The 22,973-nt window shown below is 45.4% G+C and overlaps 1 protein-coding gene across 1 annotated transcript in view; it reads left to right on the forward strand.

Moving 5' to 3' along the window:
• The first annotated feature begins 242 nt into the window (after positions 1-242).
• Positions 243-22,973, forward strand: part of ACKR3 (atypical chemokine receptor 3) — a 33,672-nt gene continuing 10,941 nt past the window's right edge. The window contains exon 1 of the mRNA XM_080399866.1: positions 243-366. The gene's annotated coding sequence lies outside the window, so the exon portion shown is untranslated. The remainder of the gene's footprint in view (positions 367-22,973) is intronic.

The raw sequence follows: 22,973 nt of genomic DNA on the forward strand, positions 1-22,973 counted from the left end.
AGAATATGCTGCTTTTATTACCGGAGGCCTTTCAGAATAGGTTAGACGTGCGCCTGATGGGGATCATACAGCGCTGACTTTTCCATGTTGTGCAGAGCTGGACTAGGTGACCTCCCGAGGTCTTTTCCAACCCTTATTTTTCCATTGCTTGGTGACGTTTTGCTGCTGGTGTTGAAATCTGTAAGTGGAGCTTTGTTTTGCGTCATGCTCACTGGAGGGAGGTCAGGGCTCAGCAGCCACCGTGACTAACAGACAGTTACAGGCTGTGTGTCAGGAAGTTCCCTGGTCGTCTGCGTGCTTGTGTGCTCCTCATCCTGCAAAATGCGCTTCTCCTAAATGCTTCTCAGGCTCTCCTGCGATGGGAAGGTGAGTCATATGAGGGCAGAGGTTCTCCTTTAGCTGGCCAAGGGCTCCAGGTGGTTCCTCTGGAGCTGACCTTAACTAGAAAAATCTTATCGCAACTGCGGTTCAGAGAGTACAGGCAGCCCGAGGCAGGCAACCTGCCAAGGGCTGTTCCCGTTGTGGTGCGGTGCCGCTGAGCTGGCTGGTTCAGGACTGGGGCTGGCGATGGCTTGCTGGCCAGGCAAAGGAGAACCAGCTGCGGGATACCGCTACACGCAGATAGAGGGTTGACACTTCCAGCCCTATTGTGCTTCTCTGAACATCCAAGACTGTATTGTCCTCTAGAGTGGGGTCCCAGCCTCAGAAAACCCTCACCTCCAGCTGAACGCCTGTGCCAGGGTCCTGGGGGAGGTGTGCAAGCAAAATAAGACTTGCGGTCACCTCCCCAGCACCAGCATCTGTCTCTGTTTTTTAATCTGGACATCACTGCACCTGTTAAGCATGGCCGGCTTGGTATCAGTCTATCTGTAGTCGGTTTGTGACCACTTTGCCCAAAATGTAGGAGCCACAGGGCATTCTGGAACACAGCCCTCTGTGTCTTGTACCCCTCTTCCAGCAGCAGAGTATGGGAAATAACATTTTTTTAGAACCGCAAAAGACGGCAGAGAACCTGCACAGATGCTTGATTTTCAGCAGTGCCCCACTGTGATCTGATGCTCTCTGTGGGGCAAGATCGCTATGGGAAAACAGCTCTTCAGAGGTGTTGACTTTCTGTACCTATGGTGAAATACCTCCCTGGTGGCTTGTGTTTTTGTAGCCCCTCAGTGTTGCTGATTTTATCGCCCTTGTGATAAGGGTGATTAGATCTGATTTGTTTGAATTGCAGCCTGACGGCTTTCAGCTCTACAGACACAACACCGCGCAGTGCAGCGCTGGGTCCGCACCTTGGGGGAAGTGAGGAGGGGAGAGCCTTTCTCCTCCTCTGATAATAGTTAGCAGATGTGATACGGTTACCAGGTCAAGGATCTGAAAGCATCAAGCAGCGGGAAAAAAGCTGTGCTCGAATGGCTCTTTAAAGCTGTAAAGGGGAGGATGTGGCAGAGGCTGAATCATCCCGCGCTCAGCAGCAGGTCTGAGCGCTGCTCGGTGAGGTTTCACAAGCTCTGGCATAGTTAAGTAGTCCTGGTTTGGTGGTTTGGCCCCAGGAGCTATTTCTTTAGGTCTGCATTACCCATTTCTTCCTAAAAATCAAGTCTGCCCATGGCTTGTTTATGTTTTGGGAGCCGTGTGCAGTCACTTTGCTAATGTGCCTTGTTTTTCTGGAGGTGTGGTGGGCCCCCCCCCTTTTTTTTTTCCTTTCCCTTTTTAGAGGCTCCTGGGCCACTACAAAGACTTTCCCCCTCTAACCAGGTTTTGTCCGAGGTTGGTGACCTGCTGTGAGCCAGACCATGATGCACGCAATATTAAAACCTGGCTCTTCAATGTTATTGGGAGTGTTGTTTTTTTTCCCTAAAGCCCTTGCAGTAGCTTTCCAGGGTAGTTAAAAAAATCTGGGGCAGGTCAGGCTGCAGGTTATTACTGTATCCTTGTGCCTTCGTCCTTTGATCTAGTGGCTGAAAATCTGAAATAAGACACGATTCAGCTGTGGGTTTGGTGCCGTTTCAGGCTCTGGGAGGAGGCTGAGTTCTGCCTGTAGGTGCATCTTTTCTGCAGGGCCTGACCAGGTGCATCCCCGGGTCTTGCCCTCCTCATTCCCCCAGTGCCCTCTGCCAGGTGATTTAGATCACAGTAGCAGATCCTTGTAGGATTGCTATTTAGCAAACAGACTGCTTTAACTTTGGCTAGTGGTCTCAGGGAAAGCAGTATGCTTTAAAAGCTGTGTTGCAGTCCTGATCTCTATACAGCCCTTGGAAAAAGAGCTTCTCAGGTTTTGGCCAAACGTGGTTGTCAGAAGGTAAGTGGTCACTCCTAGCATGAGGCTGGAGAGCTGCAGGAGTTTTAAGGAGAGAACTGAGTGTGCCTACAGCATCCCAACAAAGAACAAAATATTTAAAAGTGGAGGGAAGGGTCTTGAGGAGCTGCTGTGGGTAAGAGAGGGCTGAGCTTTACCTGAAGGTGGATGGGTTGCATCTTTGAGGGTTTCTGTGGAGAGGAGGTATGGGACTGCAAGGGAGGATGTGGCAGCTTCATCTTAGGATGGAGGTGTGTGTTGGGGAGGAGCAGCTCAACCTAGGCTGTCTTTTCATTACTGCAGTGAGTGGCTCTTGCATGCTCTAGTGGTAGCTTCATTGCAAAAATTTTGTTCCTTTCTCATTCCTCTCCTTCCCCCACCTACTCCTCTCACCTTCAACAAGGTGTCCTCCAAGTTAACTTTAGGACAAGAGAAGGAAATTCTGTGTGTTTAACTTAATGGCTGGTTTCAGTACATGCTGTGTGAATGCAAAACCAGGGGTTGCAAGTGCAGCCAAGAAAATACCGTGGGGACACAAGTGTGTGTATGCGTGGGAGAGGCTATAAATAGCATATAGATATCCATTATATTACGTTGTAGTTTGCTTTTCTCTTATGCTGGTGGATATTTTCTGGAAGTGTGGATGGCAAGCCCTTCTGTGTGATATTTGCCAATATTGAGAGCACTTGTGAACTTTTATGCCACTGCTATTTGCTGCCCAATGGACATGGGAAGAAAACTGCAACGCTTCCAGTGCGCTTGCTCTCTCCCACCTCCCCCTACATCTTCTTCCCCAGCTGATTTGACCAGGTCACTCCCTATCTTTGATTCTTTCCTCTTATTTAAAGACCTCCTGTGGCTGCATTGTCTGGAAAAGCTCTAGTAGAGGCTTCAGAGCCGTACTTCCACCTAACTAGAGAACACGCTCTCATTAACAGCCCTCGAGGAGGGTGAATATCACTGCTACCTTCAAAGGAGAGCCGGAGGTGCAGAGCAAACTCCTGGCCCTCAGACGGATGGAGCTCTGCTGAAGACATCAGCAAGATCAAAACGTCAGCTGGTGAGAACAGAAGTGATGCAGGTATTCCTCTATGATGCAGGAGCTGCGGTGGCTTTGTGGTTCGTGGAGACATGAGGTGAACTGGCTTTAACTAGCTTTGGTACCGATAAAAGTGCAGCAGCCACCTGGGCAAATGGCCCAACTACTTGCTTAGCCTCTCGGGAGGGTTTCAACGCACGTTCTGAACTCTGCTGCCGCTGTCAGCAGTGACTGCTAGTTATCTCAAAGTCAGCTTAGGACTGCCTGCACCATCTGCAGAAGAGATGTACCCTCAGTTGCTGTCGAGTGAAACTGCACTGAAGCTCGGGAGCCAAAACCCTCTTCCCAGCTGCTCTCTGAACACCTTTGCCAGGCGCTCAGTCTCCTTCCTCAAAGTTGCACCTTGATGGATGAGCTCCAGATGGTTGAGTGGGAACCTTGCCAGGCATGGAGGGCTATCAGCAGCGTCATGGATGACTGTAGGCTTCCTGCTGGGAAGAATGTAAAGTTCTGTTGGCTTCTTATTTTAGTTCCCTAAAAGAGCACTCTCATAACTACTTTTGGCTTTCATTTTAGCCTAATGAGTTCTTCTCCCTTTTCCAGAAAGTCTGAGGCGAGTCAGTCCTAAGCTATCCACAGCATCTATTTGTCTGGTTCCCCCTGCTCTGGAAGCATATCAGATGAGTGGGGTGGGGTGGAGGTAGGTTGGACTTCAGCCATCCTTTGGCTCCTGCCATGAGCACGTAGACTTTTATCTTTTCAATGTTACCATTAAGGAGGAGGAAAAAAAAAAAAAAAAAAGGAAACAAACCGCAAACAACTGGATTAAAATAATAATCAAAGCCTCATGAAAGCACACAAAACCCCAGTAAATGCTCTGTTCTTTGAAACCTGAATCTTATCTCCCCCTGTCAAGGTTAATTGTTGCTGGGTTCAAACCATGGACAAGCTTTCATTATGACGGAAGATCTGAGCCATGGCTGGGCCAGGTTCATCTGCCGGGTGGTTTGTAAGCAGGGTTGATTTTGGTCCAGTCTGTTAAGGAGGGAGTTTCATCAGTAACTGTGCATTTCATTATATTTGTGGATTTAAATCTGACCGTTAATGTTTTTTGAATGTTTTCTCCCAGGGTTATAATCTGTGGAGCTATTTTAAAGGTGGTCAATTTTCTTTCCATATTGTGTTGAAGGCTACAACACGGCAGCGTGGTCAGATCTGGAGAGCTTAGGAACAACAGATAGAAAGTTCCCTAACATAAAAGACCCCTTATAGTTTGTGTGATGGGGAGCAGTCAGTCTGCTCTTGGACAGAAGTCCTCCTTATTTCTCAGTCAATTAATCTAGTAGGAGCCAAAGAGTGCTTTTATTTAGTTTTTTTTTTTTCCTTTTGGACCATTGCAGAGTTGCTGTTGCAGCCTAACCTGTGTGTTCAGAATCCCAGCTCTTCTAGTCATGTGTTTTGCTCCTGCAGCTCATGTGCTTTTGAAGGGGTGCTTGGAGAAGGGCTATTTAGTATTTTTTCATTGTTAATGCTCTTAACTACATCACAGTATTAAAAATGCATTAATGAAATGGGCTTAATGAGTATTGGAAATAGTTTTATACCCCCTTGAGCCAGGAAATATAAATATATGTATACTAAATGACAGTACCCTCCTGCCCCTCCCCAGAGTCATATTTTCAACTGGCAAAGTTAATTTGGGAGACAGTATTTCACATGCAAATAAGTTGGGATTATGGTTCTGCTTGGGTAAATCACAGAAACTATTCAATGCCTCATTTGACTCAACCTTAAAAGGGGGTTATCGATGTTCTCGTCACCTCTGTGCTGTCTCCTGAGATCCTCAAGCACAAAAGGAGGCTGAGGAGATATAAGAAGAAAAGAAAATGAACTTATTTTCTCATTTTCAGCCATTTTTATGAGGTGGGTAAGAGAATTGCTGGAATCTTTCCTGGTGTTTGTTAATGGGGAAAAGCTTGTTTTGGAAACAACAGGTGGTGTTTTCTTTTTTTTTTTTTTTTTTTTTTGGTTTTTTGTTTGTTTGTTTGTTTAGGAATTTTCATGACTTTCATTAAACTTCGCAAGTCTTTAATTCCAGACAAAAGTCACTAATTCCTATCTGAACTCCTTTCCCAGAATTGCATAGTAACTTTGCAAAGCATCTTCGAAAGCACTGAGTTTACAGAGCCAAGCCTTTGGTGGTTCATGGGTTCGGCTAGTGCAAAGCAATGGAGCCACGGAGCTATGGGACGTGTAGCTGCCGATGCTGATGCCTCAAAGAAGCCTGTGTGGGGCAAAAGAGCCCAGGGTGATGCAGGACTGGGCAGGCAGGATTCTTCCTTTGCTACAGAGGTGTTGTTTTGACACAAGGAACCCTCAAACATGGCTAATGTGGCCAGTTGTGACTTGACACGGTTGCTCAGCATTACATCTCTGTCTTTTCCTCCAGCCCACTTCTTCCCTGGGGCCTGTTTTCATTTCTTTGCTAATTCAAGCATGTCTAATGTTAGCATGAGGAATTTTTGTAGGGTGCAAATAGGTCAGGGAGATCTGACTGAGACTGTATTTTACAGGTGACATTCATATATACAGGTGAGTGAGTAGGACAACCGAAAGGTCATGGAGATGGGACCTGTGAGAAATGTTGTATACGATGGGGAGGTCTGGGAAAGCAAAATGCCTAAGAATAACTTGCAGCAGTGGGTGAAATGAGGTTAAACCGCTTGCAGATGGGTGCAGTCCATGGGAATTTGTATTACTTTTTGCTGTCAGAGAACTAGAAGCGCCGGCTCCCTGTCTGCAGGCACCAGCCTTTGGCACCAGGCACCATCACCTGCTGTCCTTGACCAGGACAGAAGTGCTTGCGATAAGCAGGCATCCCTCACTGGCATGTGGAAAGAAGAGTGAACTTGCCTTGCAAATGCTTTCCTCAAAGACAACTTCAGTCGGTGCAATGGGGCTTAGCCTATTTGCTCTTGGTGTGAATTACAGAAACCAGACCTCTTGTTTTCATATGGACTATATCCACTAGCAACCAGCTGGTGCTGGTATGTGATATCAGCTGGGAACTTGGTCAGGAAGCTTTGATTTATTTTTTTATTTTTATTTTTAAAATTTCCACCACCTTCTCAGGCTTGCTCCCCACACCCTGCTTCGTCTGTCTGGTTCACCCACTTACATGTGCCCCAGCAGTATGCTGTGGGTAGGTGTGAGCTTGCTTGGCACGGGTACCTATGCAGTGCCAAGCTATAGGAACTTCCCTGATGTGTCTCACTTTGGGCAGTTTGAACTCAGCATCATTTCTATGAAGCTGAAGAAAAAGGCTGCATATCTCTGGAACAGCTGTTTTTTTGTTTTTCCTTTTTTTTTTTTTTTTTTTCTTTTTCCCCCCAGTCCAATGCATTTGCATGGCTGAAAACGGATAGATGTACAATTTATTAAAAATGATGCTTAGAAAGTTAAGTGCTGTAGCTTTTAAGTTTCTAGTGTGTGTATGAAAACATAAATGCCATGTTACCTCCGTTAATGGATAGTATTTACTTTAGGTACAGCAGAAATCTGATGTTGACCTTCAAATTAAGTAAACCTCCATTTATGCAAACCCTAAGGGCCTTTGTTTCTAGGTCTCTTCACGGTACGTTTAGACTCCGTGTCTGTGTTGGAGACTTAAAGCTCAGCAGCCTGAGCCTGGATCTAGCAGGAAGGGATCTAAACGCTAGTTTGACTTTTAGGATGTATTGAAGGCTGGTGCCATAGAGGGGTGTGAAAAGCCTTTCATGTGGCCAGAGGAGGACCCTCCAGAGACAGTCAGAGGCCAGCCTTGGTGAAGGAAACTGCAGGAGCGAGGTGAAGACAGGAATCCAGACCGTTAGAGGCACAAGATAAGGTTTCACTTCTGGGGGCTGGTTCCTTTGCTCTAAAGCAAACAAAAACTTGGTTTTGACTTTGCTCATTTGTTTTTTCATTTTGTGGAAATGCACTGCTTTATCAAGTGGTGCAAGAAGCCTCCAAAAACTTGGTTTGCAATAGGACACTCGAGCAATTTCTTCTCTTTTCAAAAGATTTCGGATCTGTCAGCTGAGGATGGACGGCTGGATCCTCTTACAGCTTGAGTGTCACCAACGGCATCACCCTTGCAATATGTTTTGCATGGTGCTATCACTTTACCCAGCAGCGGTGGCATGAGAAAGCTGTTTCACATGTATGTTTGCTGGATCAAAACCACAGTACTTGGCATTTTGCAGGATGGGGATGCTGCTCTCCCTGGTCTTTAGTTTATTAGCAGTCTCCGAGTAATGCAGTTTAAAGGAGAGGTGGCACCTATCTCTGGCACCAGGACCGTTTTGCTTTCTAAGCTTTGTATCCAGCTCAGTGTGACTGCCTTACAGCAAGGATCATTAGCAGATAATTGCCCCCTTCCGAAATCAGGTGAAGCCTTTGGACTTGCCTTTGATTTCTCCAGTGTCAAATGAGTACTGTAAGGCTCTCCCTCCTGTCCAGAGGTGATTAGTTCCCAAGGATCTCTAGATGAGATAATTTTCACAGTTGCTTTTAACCTGTCTTTTTTTTTTTTTTTTTTCTTTTTCCCCCTAGCACTTGATGCTGTATTAGGGTGGATGCACCATTTTCAGAAGAGAGGAAAGCAATTGCTCTCTACTTGCACAAGCAGATCTGCTCTGTCTTACCCTTTTGCAGTATTCTAGTGCTGGTATTTGCTGGTATTATATTAACTATTAAATTACATTAACTAGAACTGGTAATAATAAAACCAAATAAACAGCCAAAAGCTAGCCCAGCCCAAGAAAAGAGGAAAAAAAACCCAACCCGAACCAAAAGTTCCAGAAGACATTCACATCTCCCCACCCCTCCCAGTGTTCAAAACGTCACAAAAACCTTCTGTGTATTGTGAGCTCTGGAAAAGCACGTTAGCAAATAAGCACTGCTGCTGTCAGAACATGCCTGGACTTGCATCCAGATGCCACAGGTGATGGTCCCGAGGAGTCTGCCGTCGGTTCTCCTGTGTGGAAGCCTCCCTGCAGCCATCTTCCCTTCCTGGAATCAAGAGGCACATTCCTGCCTAAGCACATCGCATTAATACCACACCTCATCCCCATCTTCTCTGCCAGGCAAAACCCACCCCGAAGTGATAGGCATTAGCATAAGCAAAGCTAAATCACTAACTTATCTCCAGCATAGGTATAATTGATTTCATCAAATAAAATTTGTGTAATGTAGCTTTCCCTGAACTTCCAGAGCTTTAACTTAATTATAGTTCAGCCAAGAATCAGTTTCTTATTTTCTTTCTTGTTTTATGACAATTTCTGCTTGTTTGTGAGGGCCAGAAAGAATGGAGATTTTATTAATGTTGATATCCTCTGGCATTTCATAACCAGACTAAAAACGAAAGGAGAAATTTGCAGATATTTTTTGGATCAGCTACAGTAGGGAAATGTCTGGGTCAAAATAGTTGTACAGTAATGAAGAGCTTTACCCCTGCATAAAGCTAAATACAGTTTTTATCTGTAAATGTTTGTTTTAGTTCTTTATGTAGTTTCCCCTGAACACAGTTAGGGAAGAAATGGGTTAAGACTAGCTTTTTTTATGATGTCTCCATTTCAGAGACACAATAAAAATTTAAAGCACAGTAAGAAGTTAAAACCTCAGCCCTCTTTTGCTGAGTGAAGATGTTTAGGAAATGTTTTGGATAAAACCTCTGCAGTATTTGAAGCTGAAAGATATTTAGCTTTTCTTTGTTTTCAGTTTAGAATAAATGCTGTATCCAAGAGGAAAAAAGAAGGATTGGACCACATTTTCTGGGATGCCTGGGTAGCTGGAGCAGTGATGGATGGATGGTCCAGGTGAACAGCTGTTGCATAGGCATATTCCCCGTGAAAATATATGCTGTAGGACTCCAGCCCATCTAAAATGCAACGTCTAACTTTTTCTCTAGGTGGAACTGTTCTCTTTCTGGGTGTTTTTTTTAGGAGCGGCTTGGATCTGTCCAGTGGGTATGTCAGCTGCAACTTTGGAAAGCTTTATGAGGCTGATTCTCTCAGAAAACCTCTATTCTACTCCATCTCTCAATTTGTTGCTGCTTTTCATGACTGGAGCAAATACAAGATATGTTTTGGCCAGATAATAAATCTTAGGCTTTTCAGAGGAAGATGCTAAGGGGAGTGGTGAAATGAGAACTAGCATCTCCTCTCCCTAATCTTGTCAGCCTTGGGATTTTGGCACTGGCTGAGTAAGTGGTGGCTGCTTAAATGGAAGCATTATCTCCATTCAGATGGTAAGTCTTGCTGGGGCACCAGTTCCTATCCAGGTAGGCTGGACATGCTAGGTGCAGCAGCCTGGGCTCAGTAGGGTTTATTTAAAGCAGTCGTAGCATTGCAGGCTTTTTATTTTGGGGATGTCTGATGCTTGTACTGCAAGCTGAAAGATTGCACAGATCAGGGATGGTCAAAAACAGAAGGAGCAGGAAAATTGAGGGCACTATCCAGAGCCTCAGATTTTCCTTATACACCATCCACCTTGTTCTTGAGCTGACCTCCAGCCTGCATGCTGCAGAACTTTACCAGAGATGCTTCTCCTTACCCACTTTGCTTACACAGCTGTTTTTTAAGTATGCTCTTGAAAAACATACATTCAGTACAAATATTATCCCTATACATCCTCCCCTTGTTATTTCTTGCACGCAGTATCAGCAGTTTGCAGTGTGTGCCTCGAATCCCATAAGACACTAGAGCTACCCTGAGAAATATTGCCTACACACACACACACACACACACAAAAAAAAATTATATATATATATATATATATAAAAATATCCTTCACCAGGCCAGCTCCGAGGAAAAAGCACATGTTGACTGAAAGGTACGGTGTCCCTGGGATGGGCTGTGTTTAGCTGGGTTGTAAAAAGGCGATGGATCCTGAGAGACGTGTTGGACTGTGGGGAGAAATGGCGAGGTGTGAGCTGCTGGCTTTGTGCAGCTCGTTACGCTCCTGGTGCCGATTTCTAAACGGAGTCCTGTCGCTGAGAGAGACCAGGTTTGCTTTTACTAAAAACATAGGGGTGGGTTTTTTATTTTTCTTGTGCTGAGGCATGTAACTTTAGATGGCCATCTCTGTGCCTGGTCACCTCTGAGATTTTTTTTCCACTGACATTCACCTTGGCGAGCTACAAAGAGGTAAAAACTACAGTGGCTTGCCGTGTCTTGACTAGCGTCTTGCTTTGATATAAATCCTCAGGGTAAAAAAATCCCACCTTGTGCAGTGAAAGCAAAGGTTGAAATAGCTTTCATGAGGCAGGCTTAGTTCCTCTGGAGGACTGACATCCCCATTTTTGAGGCCTAATTGCACGAAGTCTCCTGTGATAATTTCTTAGACAGGGATGAAAAGTGGCTTGAGCCAGCCTCCAGCATTGAGGGGTACAAGCCCAGCAGGGTGGCATAGCGTCTTGATGGGGCAACAAAGAGATCCAAAGACCTGGACAAGAGTGATCCTGTCGGATGTGGTTAAAGCCTTTTTTTTGTCCATTGCTAACGCAGATTCCTCAGGTTGATCAATGTTAAAATGCTTCACTTAAAGGTGCATTTCCCTTGCAACTTGTAATGATGTTTTCATGATAAAGCAATGCTCTTCTATTGAGTTGTGGGGTCTGAGTGGAGGCAGTGCTTGTAAGAGTCATCAGTCTGACACCAGGCTGATGTTGTCAGCTCAGCCACGCAGGGCTATTGCAAATACCCATCAGCAGCACCTGCCTTTGTGCTAGCCTGGAGGGACGGGAGTCCAGGCTCCCTGATGCTACCCAGATCTGCAGCAGTAACCTGGAGGAGATGTGCTGTTGGCTCCCCTCCTTCGCTCCATATTGCAGCATCAACCGGTGCTGTGCTTCCTGACCTGCACGTTATCCCATGCCGAGGGAGAACCATCTATGCCCGGGGCTGCTGACGTATCCCTTCATTCTTCGCTTTGCTGGTGATATAATGTCACGACCCCCTGGCTCAGCTTGTGGCAGTGTGTGGGGTATTGATTTCTGTTTCACAAAACGATAGCCTTCAAAGGATGGCTGGGCATAATGAGTTGGGCAGCTGCCAATAGCTCCGTGTGACCAAAAGCCTGTAACTCTCCATGTGTTAAAGCTTTCCTGTTCCTCAGTAGTTCAGATGGCTTTGTGTCTGTAAGAGCAGGCACGATTTCTCAGGTTCTTGGGGTGTGCCTACATCTTCTGAACCTTTTTTGAAGCTATTTCTGCATTTGATTTGACAGCCTAAAGCCTGCAGAAGGGAAGAACGTAGCTGGTTTGTAGGCTTGCAACCCCCACGTTTAACTTGGACATCATAGCCTGCTTATAAACCTTAAGTAAAAGCACTTTTGAAAGCCCTCTGCAGTATTGATTTATATTTTTCTGTAGCATCAGCATCACTGTAAAGGACAAGGGATTTTATAATGCAGTTGTAAATTATTCCTATAAGTATCTTAACTGCCTCATGGGAGTGCATGATCACTCAAGATGCTTCATAATTTGTTTCTTTTCATGGTTTTCAGCTGTGCAATAAAACATTTGTAAATACCCAGGAATTAGGGTCCTTACAGATGGCACTGATGTGCACCAGGCTCACATGAAAACCCTTGTATCATCTACAGGAGGGAGAAAAGGAAGATGGGAATGAGTCTGAAAGTTTCCTGAACCTATGTGCCAAATGTGTGCCACTGAAGCTCCTGAAAAGGTTATAAAGGTGGTAATTTTGTTTCAGGGACCCTCACTGGAATGTCCTCTTGCTGTGTTGTGGCTCATGCTCTGAAGCTAGCTGCTACCGTGGCTGGGTGAAAGTCTAGGCAAGTGCAAGCCAAGCTGTTAAGATTGCAAGCGTCAGTGCTCACATCCCCCAATTTGTGCTAATACGTGTCCTGGTGATGTGGTACAGCTGAAAGATTTGATGGCCCTGCTGTCCTTCTGAAAAGCAGAGGGCTTTGTGGAGAAGACTGTCTTTGCTGAGTCCAACTGCTGCTGGTGGGACTCCTAGCTGGGGAAGCAAAGAGCAGCTCTGGTTTTACTGTGCAAGGCTCAGTGAGCAATTCCTTGTCTCTGTGGGTGCGATCAGTTGTATTTTCAAACTATAGAGCTTTACAGCTGGTGATGAGTGTGTTTGTCCAAGTCTAACCTTGGGTGGCTTGGACAGACATAACTTGTATTCTCTTCAGCAGAGCCATGTTTTGACCCTTAGTAGTGTTTTGCCCTCTTTCTGATGGAGTATTTGATAGGCTGTCTCATGTTGAGCTGGTAGCATCAGATCCTAAGGATGTCAAAGGCAACTGTCCCAAAATGCGAGGTGTCAGGTGTAACTCAGAGAGGACCTCAATGACCAAGTGTATGCAGGGGATGAAAAGCCTCAGTTGCCTCTTGCTAGTCAGAGCAGGCATATGTCATCCCAAATAATTTTTGAGAGTGAGTAGATGGCTTTGTTTTACATTATTTGGGAGAAGCCCAGCAGGAAATTTGCTGGAAGAGTGCTCTGTTGACTTCTAAAATGACAGGTGCCTGAAGCAACTTTACTGTGCAAGAGCCTCAAAGCTCAACAGCTCTGTGTAACAGCTCCCCAAGATATGACCATCTGAGGCTTTGAATGAGAGCATCTGATGTGCTGTTTTGTCTTCAGTTGTTTTTCTGGATTCCTACTTTGCTTTCCCAGTGTTCCTTATCATCTGTGTTGTGTAACTTGTAACCATAATGACCTTGAAAACACTTGTAGCCACTTAATGTGGCTGCATTCCCCTGCTAAAGTACTGTGTTAATCTGTGTGGATTTGTTATGGGGATGTAAATGCTGGTCGAAATCTTACAAGGGTGTGTTTTTCTTGAGTGGAAAGGCCAAGAGATTCCTGTTTAGTAAGTAAACACAGGGAAATAGTCTTTAGTTCTGCCTTGGTGTCAGGATGTCTAGCTAACTGTTCCTTCAGGCGCACTTAATGAACGCCAGCAAATTCTTGTAGGTAAGGCAGGGCATGGTGGTCCTTTGACAAAACAAATCTTGAGGGGTTGAGATATCATCAGCGTACCCCGTCTGCTTATATTAGCTGGTGCAGAACTAGTAGTGGTTGTATCGCTCAGGGCATAAAGTAAATACCAGTCACGGCAGAACATTGATCTCTGTAGCAAAGGAATTGTTCATGGCATGTTGACCTGCCCTGAACTCCTGGGCAATCACAAAGCGTTATTGATAGTTACAGCACAAAATGCAGCGAGCGGTACCTTTTGCTCTGTGCAAACATATTGTGCACACTTGGGAGACCAATTATGAGTCCCAATGACTGCCCTAAATTCATTCTTGTTTTGCTTATGACCTCCCAGCACATCCTCGCTCGCACCAGAAGTTGTTCTGAAGTGACTGGTCATGGGCTCCAGATGTTTGACCCACTGTGGCTGGCTGTCCCAGCTACCCAAACACGTGCCTGTGCTAATAAATACTTCGTGCTCAAATCTTGAAGAATAAAACGTCTGTCTTGAAAAACCAGGAAAGCTCCCAAAGTGCATGTAATGCCTGCTTTGTAAGACCGATCATCCTTGATGTGTGGGCCTCTTGCCTTGAACAGTTAACGGCTCGGTGAAGATCTTGCAGACCTATTGGAAGTGCCTTTTGACCTTGCTTTCATCCATCTGACCATTAATAGCTCATTCGGGGATGCAGGGGATTTAGGCCAACGGGCAGAAATTGCAGCTGGCCTGGTGGCAGTCCTGCTGCTCTCAGCTTGGTCTCTTGGTGTCACGTAGTAATTCCTAAGGAACCCTCCCTTGCTGCTGGAGCCAGCTGTGGGTGTATGCTGATTACACCGCTGCGGTTGACATCAGCATCTTGACTCTCATCACTGCAGCCTGGCTCAAAAAAACAAATGTATCTTTGCTTTTTCGTGTCAAGAACATGATTAACTCCTCCTGTTTCTGTGAAAGAAACACGACGGGTCTGTGCAAGAAAAAAGCAATCTGCCTGGAGCAGCTGCCTCCGTTCTCCTCTGGCCGGACTGTGTTTCTCAAGATACAGGAGAGATGCCAACGAAGCAATGTCTCTCCTGGGAGAGAGCTGGATGAATCATGTTAACAGAGCTCCAGCAGAAAACTTCACCCACAAAGGGTGGGGAGTAATCGTTGATCTAGACCAAATGATCATTTAACCTTGCCTGAAAATGAAGACGTCCTTCCTTCAATTTTTTGGCCTTCTGAAAAACGGAAATATTTCCATGAAACCCAACTTTTTTTTTTTTTTTTTTTCTGCAGAAAACTTCTTTTCCTATCCAGGGCCTGCCCGCTGGAAAGCTTCCCTCCATCTCTATTGGTGGGCCAGGGAATTTTCCAGGGCTACCCTGAAGTTTCCGTAAGGCAGCACAAGGCATTGTTGGGGTTTTTGTTTGTTTATTTGTTTGCTTTTTTAAGAAAGCCAAGCAAAACAACTGTTGGCAATAACTTTGGTACCTGATTCATCCTTGTAAAATGCTCTATAAAGTGAGAAGGCATTTTCCAGAGCTATCTGCAACTTGCTTTTAAAACTGAATTTCCTCTTATACCACAAGCAGGAGTTAATAAATGGCTTCAGTCTTTGCTTCATTTTGGGTGCCTAATCAGTTCTCAATTTGTTTCAGATGAGACATTAAACTTATCCCATGACCCTGTAAATACAATCTGTCTTTCCATCCCTTAAATAGCCACCTTCTCCTTTCAAATGTGTTTTTTTTTTTTTGTTCACCTTCCTGGCATCCAGTTTGAAGTAAGTATTTCAAACCTGGAGGAGCATGGTTCTCTGCTTTCCGCTCTCCTGGCTTCCATGAGGACAGTGAGAGCTCCACTGATTTATGCTGATAGACTTGAGATGAGTTCCAAATTTCTTTCTGGATTTTCACTTGGAAGCTGTTCCGGTGAACATCTTTTTGCCTGTTTAGAGAATGGAAAGGAGCGTTAGCAATCTGCTTTTTCTCTTTAACAAATGCCAGTAACGTCATGCTTGGGAAATAATTTTCTTTTTCTTTTCCACCTTGTGAACTCGGTGCAGCTGAAAGGTGATGGAGCAGACCCTGGAAATGAAAGATCCGGCAGAGGAGGACAGGATGGGCCGTGCTGCTTCAAAGGGTGGAGCAGGGTGGCCTCTGGCTCCCCAGTAAATCACATGAAACACCACCCATCAAGTTCTGTCGATGACTTCACACTGGCTTGGGGATGGAACACCCTGCAAGGCATGATATTTTACTTGCATTTTTAAAGTTCTAGACAGAGTCTCTGCTCCAGATCTGGTTGGTAGCATGTCAGCATGTACTGGGAAGGCTTGTAACCGAGCTCATAACTTTTTATGTTTTTGAGAAGGAATGCTTGGCTTTCACTGCTTCACTAGGGGTTTCTTTGTATGCTTTGAAATGTGACTATCTATGAGGCAGTACTGGGGTTTTTTCCACCCCTTTCTCCTTAGTGACTTCCCTTCCTTGTATTTCTTGTCCTGCTTCAGGTTTAATTGCACCACTGGTCAGGGGAGATGGAGTTGAAATGGCCACAACTTTAAGCTGAAGACTGTTTGCTGTATTAAAAGAACTGCTTAACTTCTCCGTCAGGGTTATGATATTAAACCAAATAATTCTCCCCCTCTTCCAATTAGTTTTATTGGTGCTAGCTGCCACACTGTGCAGAAAGGGCTTGGATACTTTGACCACAATGCACTGGATATCTGAGCAGAGAAGGGGCAGGAAAATGGATAAAAGACACCGCAGGTTTCATCATCACGGAGACCTTGGCTGATCAGTGGAAAATCTCCAGAACTGGTTTTCCTCATGTTTTTGTTGTTCTAGGTGGAACTGACTTTTAAAAAGAAGGGTTAAGTTGATCCTTACAATATGTGTCCCAAGGAGGACGGGGGTTGAGAAATACAGCTACTGTGATGATGGGTACTTTTTGTGAAGGGAAAATGTGTCCATTAAAAAATACTTGCACTTCCACCTGTATAACCCCTAGATCTGTCCTCTGCAGAGCATCCCCACTGTGCTGCAGGTTAGATGAGATGTGGTTGTCCCAGAGCTCTCTGAGATAAACGGTGCTTGGACACCTACCACTGCAGGGAGACTGATCTATGTCTGTCTTCTCTCATTCCTGATCTGGAGGAGAGACATGGGCTGGGGATGTCTTTACTAGAAAGTTCCTGTTAGATGGCATTGGTTGGCTGTAAATATTCATGTGTGACTTGTTTTTTGAGCAAAAGTGTGAGCAGGGCTGTGGTACTGCTAATTGCAATTGAAAGTGTTAATTTTCACACGGTGGTGAAAGAAATCCCAATTTACGAAGATTTCACTTGAGCCAGGGGTGACGTTCCTGACAGTTTTAAAGGGTGCAGATGTGAAATGCTGAGTTTGAATATTGAGTCCCTCTTAAAATACTTTATTTCGTCTGAAAGATTCCCAGGCTCTCCTCAGCATGTTACTTTGTCAAACTCACCTTTTTTTTTCTTGGAGAGGTTGGAGTCTTGACTTATTATTCAACTTTCTATTGCAGCTTTGTTTAGTGGAGTTTATACATTCTTAGATCAAACATCCTACAATCTGACCAGGAATCATGCAACCACAGCGGGAAATGGGAAGAAGCAGCATAATTTATTCTATAAACAAAGGGACTATCTACATTAGAGCGCAAGTTGGTTAATAAAATGGGTTTTAGTGAAATAAAAAAAAATAAATATGCAGCTTTCCCTGAGCTGTGTTTAGAAATAGTTGCACTCATATGGGGAATGTGGCACTTATGTCTTATGGCAGAGACTTCTTTCATCTCCTGAAAGCAGCTACCCTGGTCAGTCATGTCTGGGTTGATGTGTCCGTGGTGAAGCTCCCACACTGTCCATGTTGTCGGGGCTCCAGGGTACAGCCCCATGCATCTCTGTGCTGCAATGAGCTGAGCTGCTCTGCTTCATCCCTGGCAAAGTGTAGAAGGTGTCTGTCCCTTTGCATGTTTGGGAGAAGGGGATGGTGGAAAGACTAGAGGGATTTGACCAGATACTTACTGCAAAATGGGGAGATAATGAATGCAAGCTGAAGGACTGAACTACATTTAATATTTATCGTGAGACAAACCAGCTGTTTCAGGCTGGAAACACGGGCAGGCTTGAGCTGAGGGTAGCCCTGAGGACACTTACAGGCATCTTAAAAGCTGATGTTCAAGGATCATGAGATCTTGTTATTATCCACAGCTTGTTCTGGGGGTGCGTGCATTAGATCCTTGTAGGACAGTTTTGCACTCTTAAAGTTTTAACTTTGGTAGAATTATCAAATTACTGTGATTTGGCCACTGGGTGGACAGAGGATCCTCCTGAGCATTTGCTGGACAACCAGCAGCTCCAGCCACGTTGAGAAGCTGGAAAATTTATTAAAATGGGTATGTTATGGGTCTGGGCAAAGGGCTGGTGAGTCAAACTGCTGCTTCTGGATCTGAGGTCTGGGAAAGAGGATAGTTGGGGGAGAGCGATTTTCTACTTTTTTCTGAGGATATATTGCAGCATGGGTAGGGAGCATCTCTCAGCCCCCCTGCAGTACAGACCTGGGAAGTTTCAGCTGGTTGAAAAATTGCTTTATTCAGCAAACATTTTTTTTTCTTTTTTAAAAAAAAAGCTCCTGGAAGAAGAGAAAGGCTAGCTTCAGTGAAGTTAATCATACAACTCCCCTTAGCACAAGCCAGGAGCAGGGTTTCATCTTGGAGCTGCAGCAAGTACAATGAGCATTTCTCCTGGACCATAAACTGAAAGTTGCTGAGAGTTACTACGTACACGTGCACACAATAGCGCTCAGAGCCCGTCCACTGAGATCTTTCCTTGGGGATCCATATAAAATACTTCTCACAAAAGCTTCCCTGTGTGCGAGCAGAGGAACTCCATCTAGTGACGTTAAAAAAGAAAAAAAAAAAAAGAAAAGCCCACAAAACCTTTTTCACACACATATACGGTCGCGTACCTCTTATCTTACTGCCAGTCTGCTGAAGATATCAGCACAGCTAAACAGCACACACTTACCATATGGGATGCTAAAAATGCTGCCTGGGAAGCGCTTTCAAGCTCTGAATTCTGCCAATGCAAAAAATGTCCCCTTTGTCATGGTGGTGAATGAATTTTCTTGTTCCCCTTTCTCCTTGGATTTATGTTAACCCTGGGTTTCAGCTGAGTTTGATCTCCTCGCTTTATTGTATTGCAAACAGTAGTCAATAGCTCTTCAGCTTGAGATCGCCTGGATTTATTTTCAGGTCAAGTCAACTCTCCTTGACCTAAGTTTGAACCAAAATACATTCCCAGAAGATTCCCCCACAGGATATCGGATCCAAAGACAGAGTGACATTGTAATGAGTTCAAGGTTTCAACTCAGTACAACGGGATCCCTGTTGGTGTGGAGAAGGCAACCAAGCCATCCTTTTTATTTCTCAGCTGGGTCCTCTCCTGGGGCAACTCACAGCAGATTTTGTCATCCACCAGTCACTTCTTTTCATGAACAATGTCGTACCATAATTATAGAATGGCTTGGGTTGGAAGGGACCTTAAAAATCATCTAATTCCAACCCCTCTGCCATGGGCTGGGACATTTTTCACTCAATTTAGGTTGCTCAAAGCCCACTGCATTCCTGGTGTTTGTGGTCTGAAGGGAAGCCGCTCCTAGCTTCTTGTACATGCGTTTGCATGGCTGTAATGTGCGTGCATGGAATTTGGTGTGCAGGCTTTAAGCAACTGATGAGATGATCCGCATTTGTGCATGCACTCTTTGTCTCCCCTGCCCCTCTCTCTGGATCTCTTGAGGACTGCCTGGCACAGAGGCAGAACCAACTGATATTGCATCACGAAGTAAAAGCTGCGCTTTGAAGACTTGGGACAAAAATGGAATGAACTCATTAATTTATCCTGGATGATAAATCTTCTTTCAAAAGAAGGCAGCCTTATGTTTAGTACAAAAGACTGTTTATTTCTTCTATGGAAAAAAAAGAAGTAGTGTAATCGGATAGGATTAACTTTCCAGGGGCCCTGGACAGAAGCTAAAGCACAAGCTGCCTCCTTCTTGTGCTCGCATTGGATAATTTGAGTAGTCCAAGACCTCTCTTGCTTCATACAGTATTGAGCTGTGAGCTGCCGCCAATGTGCCTTGCACCTAAAGCCAATATTAAGGACCCCAGCAACAGAGGTTTCTACAGAAACAAAAATTGTCCAAGTGTTTGGCTAGCATAAACTGCTTGTCTCGACTGGGAACCTGGCCCAGGTATGGAGAAAAATACAGCCTTATTAGTGTTTTTCACCTTAAGCAGGTAGTTGAATACACATATGACAAACACATAAATAACGTACGATTGACTTAATGTTGCAATAAGAGTCTTTGTGGTTTGTGTGCACTGACTTTGTTGTTTTGGCTGTTTGTGGCTGATGTTTCATCAGCCCTTTTTTATTTTACCTGGTTATTTCATTATCTAGGAACAATCCTGTCTGCAGTTTTGCCAGTGGGAGCAACGATGCCTCAGATTTAATGCCTCATTGGGATGGATGGGAAGGTTTTCAGCGAGATAGCTGGGTTGGCAAAAAGAAGGAGGAAAGTGAGAAGTCTGGCAGGAGTTTGCATGCATGTGCTCTCTTGTGCAGTGTCCTGCAATTCAGGTGATAAGTGAATCCTGTCTTCTTTGATGGGCCCAGTAGAGTTACTTGTGCCTGAGTTTGTTCAGAGTGCGACGTGGTCAAACTGGCACGAAGTGTATTATGGTGCAAGAGCTGCCCAGCAGCCACTGTTACTTGGTGTGGCAAACTTAAGCTGTCTTCTTCCCTTGTTCCTCTGCAGTAAGCTACTTTGGATGGTGAGTTATCACAGAGGAAAGACACAGCCGTGAACAGTAACTTGTATGTTTGCTGAAGACCTTCCCGTAGCTATTAGAAGAGCAGCCATATGGCAGAACAACACTGCTTGGGATGACTGGGATTGGGATTGTGGTGCGGTGTGAAGCTGGGCTGAGCTCAGGTCTGCACGTGTTTTTGTCTGTGATCCGCAGCTTTCTCACGAGGGGAGATCTGCTACAGGAGGCAGTGGGGCTCGATGGGTACTTGTGCACGGGGTGGGTGTCTGGAGAATCTGCACAGTGGGCAGGAGTCCGTCCCAGTGTCCTCCATGCATGGAGCCAAGCTGGAGGAGATTCGAACACTCACCTCCCGTGGGGCTGCGCTGACTGCTATGCTACAGGTATGGATGGAGAAAGCGGGGAGGGATGCTCTCATTTCAAAGGAATACGAAGCTTGTGGGGTCGGGAGAGAGGTGGGAAGCCAAGGGTGACGTGTGACCACAGCTGTGAAAGGGGGCCGTGAGACCAGTGCCACCCCAGCATTGTGCCGAAGCTGTCTGTGTGCAGAGACCTCCCTCACCTGTGCGCTGTGGCTGGCTGTGTGCAGGGTGCTCCTCAAACGCCAGTCAGATATGGTCCCTCACCGGAGTGAGGAATGCATTGGCCTCGCTCTGATTGAATTTGGGCAGGAGATAGATGTCGATCTGCTGCAGACGCTTCTGGGTGTGTGCCACAGTAGGGCTGGAGCCTCCTGGAGAACGGAGACCAGGCACGCACGGAGTCCAGATTGGGCAGTGGCCAAGGGAGGGTGCGGGTGAGCCCATGTTTTGCAGCTGGCCATCTAGTTCTGCCCAAATCCTGAGCGTCTGGCTGGACTGAGAGCCAGGAGAGCTTGGCAATTTCCACCGCTGAGCCAGAAGCAATCCAGAAGGAGATGGACAAATAGCTCCCAACTAATGAACATCAAACTGAATGCAGCTATGATGTCTTTGTCTTCTCACCTTTTGCCTGCTAGCACACAGTGACTGTTCACAATGGGCCTGGTAAAAAATTACCCTTTCTGTTCATTTACTTAACATTTTCAAGGAGCTGTGGCTAAGTGGAGGTGACCTTCGTTCTCAGCTCCCATGCATGGGCTTAGCTCCAACAACTCTAGTCAAGCTACGCTGACTTTCGGCAGCTGGGTCTTGGGCCTTGCTTTTAATGTCCCTTACTCAGTGCTCATGCAGTTGGTTTTCCTTGCCAAGATTATATTTGCTTTCCTTCCTAAAGGACTGCTCTAAATATCATACTTTAAAACAATATGTCTTTTTCCCCCGCAGAGAACAATATGATATGCCACCGTTGAATTAATATGTCCATGAAAAGCGAATATAATCTCCCCAGTAGATCCCCTTTCCAAAAGATTTATGATTTAATGAATTTTTTATTTCTTACCGGCATGTAGTATTCAGTCTATTACACCTAGCAGGACTCTTTCCCATGGAAGCAAGTGAAGGCGGGGGGGATCCCATCATCCTAATTCAAACTCCTTTCTTTCCTCTCTGTCCTCGGCATGCCACTTGCCAAGTTAGAGTCCAGCTTTCTGCAGCATGGCTTCTGTCAAAGCCTACCCCCGACACGTTAATGTCACCTTGCTAGTTTGAGACAGCAGTGTGCGGAGGGGAGAAGTTTATGGATAGTGTTTATGTAAAAATCAATGTCTCTGAAAAATCCTCGCTGCTGGCTGCTTAGCTGCTTCAGGCAGGATTTCTGGCTCAGGGTCCTATTTTATCTTCCTCGTGGTCACGCTCCAGCACTCTCTCAAATAAATGGCAATAATGCCTATGACAGTAGATTATGAAGCCGCAAATAACATCCATAAGTAACACCTTTATTTAGTGGAAGGGTAAGATGGAAATGAACTGTGAAGGAGAGAGCCATCTTTGATAATTATTAGCTACATGGGTAATATTCCTAATTACACCACCAATTGATTTCTCCTAAAAGCTCTCATCGCCTTGAAAATAGTAAATTGATTGCTCTGCCAGCCCTTTCTTCAGCAGATCCTGCTGGGATGCACGCAGTACTGGCGCTTGGCTTTTGGGCAGCTCGCTGGTATTGACGGAGAGTGCCCTGCCACATGGCTGATGGGAGCATTAACTTCTCTCCTGCTGCATCTTGCGGGGGAAAAAGACAAAAGAACAGTTAAAATCCTGGGTGGCCCAGCTGATCGAGACCCATGTAAAGTGCTGCGTGCTTTGTGTTGTCTCTCTGAATCAGTGCTGCTCACCATCACTTGTCAAGAGGTCAACACTGATGGCAGCATCCCCAGGCTGGACAGTCAGCCTGGAAAACAGATTTCTACCAGCCAGTTTTTACAAGGCTTGCAGCGCGTGGCGCTTCAGACTGCAGATGCTGGAGGCCTGTGATATCCCAAGGAGCTCAGCTTTCATGCTCTAAAATCTTCCTCCTAAATGTGGTCCTTAATTGTTATGGTGGTGAAGTTGAAAATACAGCTTTGGAGCTACAGCATAGATGGAAACCGGCCCATAAGGGGCTTTCTGCAAAAAATAAAAATATAAATCTCGTGAACCTTTAAACTAACGGGTGGGTGGTATGGAGTGGAAAGGGAAGTCCTGTACTGCAATTTCTCTTCTATTGCTTGATGTAGTGGTTTAGGTTAGGCTAGGGGAAGCAGGAGCCTTGCCCTAGGATGGGTTGTGGTCACTCTGGTAGCCTCTGCCTGCGCATGTCTTCCTTTTCTCTGTAGTTCTAAGAAGTCAACTTCTTTCTGCCAATTTTCCTAGCTGTAAAATAGGGTAACACCGTGTGTTTGCAAGTGTGAGC

This window comes from Falco punctatus (assembly GCF_963210335.1).
Source record: "Falco punctatus genome assembly, chromosome: 8".
NCBI lineage: Eukaryota > Metazoa > Chordata > Aves > Falconiformes > Falconidae > Falco > Falco punctatus.